This window comes from Mastomys coucha, unplaced genomic scaffold, assembly GCF_008632895.1.
Source record: "Mastomys coucha isolate ucsf_1 unplaced genomic scaffold, UCSF_Mcou_1 pScaffold13, whole genome shotgun sequence".
In the NCBI taxonomy this organism is placed as follows: Eukaryota; Metazoa; Chordata; class Mammalia; order Rodentia; family Muridae; genus Mastomys; species Mastomys coucha.
The window spans coordinates 13,626,078-13,629,372 of NW_022196895.1; the positions used below are offsets into that span (position 1 = coordinate 13,626,078).

Here is a 3,295-nt window from a genome sequence, read left to right on the forward strand (position 1 = left end):
TTATTTGAGGCACAGAATATCTAGAAGTTCTTTCTTTGAATTGGGCATTGCTGTGCATCACTGATGCCTAGGAGTGCCTTCATCCTGGAAAGTTAGCAAGCAAAACATTAAAACCAAAAACAGTGAAACGGAAAACGAGGAAAGAAATGCTACATGTAGAAGACAAAGACTACAATGAAGCAAATAAATAATGTCTTCTCAGTGATTTCTTTAAATGTGAATGGAATGAACTCTCCAATCAAAAGGCAGAGGCTGGAAGAACTGATAAAGCACCTTACAGCCATTTTGTACAGACTTGAAACTGATTTTGTAATCAAAGGCAGGAATGGATTGAAAGTGTAAGAATTCAGAAGTTTCTACCTGCAAATAGTAATCAAAGAAGGGCAGCTTTGCTTATATAGTTAAAAAAAAAAAAAAAAAGAGGGCAGCTTCCCTATAACAGTTGGAGCATTCCATACCCTACTTAGAATAATGGTCAGGACAGTTGTGGAAAGGAAAAGTATGGAATAAAACATTGATTAACACAGAGAAAAGTTCATATAAAGTAGAGAGATGAAACAATTTTACCAGCAGCTTTACACTGAGTTTTCTCTAAGCACGGAGAATATTTTCCAGAATAGACAGTATATTAAGTTCACAATTGAGTCTCAATAAACTTGAAGAAGGTAGGAAGACTGTTCAAAAATCTTTCTTGGCCACAGTGTAATGAATGACCTTAGAAATGACATAAATCTAATTGAAAGATAGAAAACAAATAAACAAAACTTCTAGTAATTGAGCAAATCACTTGAATTAAAAAAAAAAAAACAAAGAAAAAAATCCCAAGAGAAAATGAATATGTGAACCATAATGGAATATACCATAAAACATATGAGACAGAATGAGAGCAGGGATAAAGAGAAAAGGTAAATGTATAAATGTTTGTATTAAAAAGAAATGAACCTACTCATAAAAGGATTGCAGGTGTCAGCTGTGTCACATGTGCATCTGTAGGTGGCAGAAAGGAGCTGGCCTAGTCACTTGTCTACCATATGGTGACATAAGCAAGGCGAGATAAACCTCCACCTCCAACCCCATCTTTCCCCTTACCACTTACTACAGTAGGTGAGAGACCCAGCCCTGGGGTCAGGAGAGCAGGAGAGCAGGCCCTGAACCTCACATGGACAGCACAGTATCCTTGGCCCAGGATGTAGGATTGTCAGTGAGCTTGCCCAGAGGGCAACAGTGTTGGAGAGTCAACTCTGTATCTTGTATGCTATGTGGTGGCATTGCTGAAGGAGAGATCCCTTCACCTCTCTTTTTCTCTCAACACTGGGTGCAGGTGGTAAAGTTGTCCTGACTGGGTCATGAGAGCAGGAGAGCTGGCCCTGCCCCTTCCAGGGAGCACAATGAAGATGACTCTGGATGAAGGGTTTCAGGTGATGAGAACCCTAGGGCATAAATGCAGGGAAAGCTAGCCCTACTTCCTGTCTGCCAGGTGGTGGCACAGGAGATGTTGAGATGTCTTCCTCCCCTCCCTTGTCACTTAACATCTATGGCAGTCAGAAAAACTGACCCTGGGGTCTTTAGAGTGAGTGAACTGTCCATGTCCCTCACTGGCTGCCACACTGGCAAGAGTGAGCACTACACCTCATATGTACATCAGGGTATGGTTGGCTCTGATATCAGGGGTTGCTGGTGTGCCAGTCTTGAGGATCTGAGAGCAGGAGTACCCATAGACTGACCAGCTCAGATACCTCTCAGGCTCAGATCCAGGGCTTTAAGTTGACTTATACCGATCTCTATCCAACTGATGGGCTACTAGAGTGATTGAAGGGGCCAGTCAGCTCCTATAAATCCAAAACTAAACTACAGGATCTCATGATACAGGGCAATAACTGGATATCAGAGAGGAGTCCCAGTGAAATTCCAATAGCAATAGATGGCAGAAGCCAGACCACGGACTCATTGCAATGAACATTTGTAAGCAAAAAAAGTGTGAACCAAAGGGCTTACTGTAGGATATACTGTGACACACTACAGCTTTCACAATGACATTTTTTTCTCTGATGCAGGGGAAGTAGCCAGGGTGGGGGGTGGGTACAACGGAAGGAGGGGATAAGTGACTAGGATTATAGTGCATGATGTGAAATTCACAAAGAACCAATAAAAAGTTTTGGGAAAAAAGCAACAAAAAACACATTTAGATGCACCTAAAATTATAAACTTTTGGATACTGAAGCAGGAGAATTACAAGGTGTCAAGGCCAATATCAACAATATAGTGAGAACTTGTATAAATGAGTAATCAAAAAAAAGGTATTGGATTGATAATCTATTCTTAAAATTTAAGGAGTAAGTAAAAGAACAAACTAAGCCTAAAGACAGAAGGAAAGATAACTCTTATAGCATTGATAAATTAAATAAAAATTGAAAATTATGGATAAAAGACTGATTCTCAAAGTTGGGTTTTTAAACAATGTAAAAAATGTAGTTGAACATAAGAAAAGATAATCCTATAAAAGTAAATTATATACATGTATGGAAATAATTTAAAAAATCTTGTTACTAGACTCTAGCTGCCCAATCAGCCTTGCTCAGCCACCGGTCATCAGTAATGCAATGAGAATACCTACATTAATATTGAAAACAGAAAAGATAAAATATACTAAGTTTGTCCACACTTGGGAGAAGAGTAAGGAAATCTAATGACCCCTTAAGTTTATCCCTGAAATGTTACTGGGAGTAAGGTTTAAGGCAGGAGATCAGTGAAATCAGCCACCCTGGTCCAGCTTTGACTGTGCCTGTCACTGACCACCATTGTCTTGGCTCTGCATTCCAATGAAGTGTTCAGAAATGTGGAAAATCTCTTTCTGGAAGAATAGATTCCAATCTGGCTGGCCTAGGCTTTAGTTGTTTGTTTTGTTTTTGTTTTCATTTCCTTATCCAAGATTCTTGGGGGAAGGTTCTAATTTCTTGGCATCTATTGTTTCAATAGTTTGGTTGTTAAAGGCATGGAGACAAACATTTCTCTAGTATGTCCTTATATTCATCAGGCAAGCCAGTTATTATTCTTCTTACTTGACATAATTAAAATAGCCACAGCAATCCCTGTAATTTGCTCAAGATAAATAAAAGCACATGGTAATGACAGAAGTATAAGTAAGTAAAAATGATAAAACTTCTTACTAAAAGTCTTCTTGGAGAAAAGCCAGACTACTTCCTTGATTCTGCAGATAAGAAAGTTGAAGCTTTTGTAAAATAGTTTACCACAGCTCCCCACCTCAGATACAGCAGAAACAAGAATAGTATTCAAA

General features: G+C 38.9%; 1 pseudogene; it reads left to right on the forward strand.

The window, feature by feature from the left end:
* The first annotated feature begins 941 nt into the window (after window positions 1-941).
* On the forward strand, window positions 942-1,032 carry LOC116087916 (annotated as a pseudogene).
* The last annotated feature ends 2,263 nt before the right edge of the window (window positions 1,033-3,295 follow it).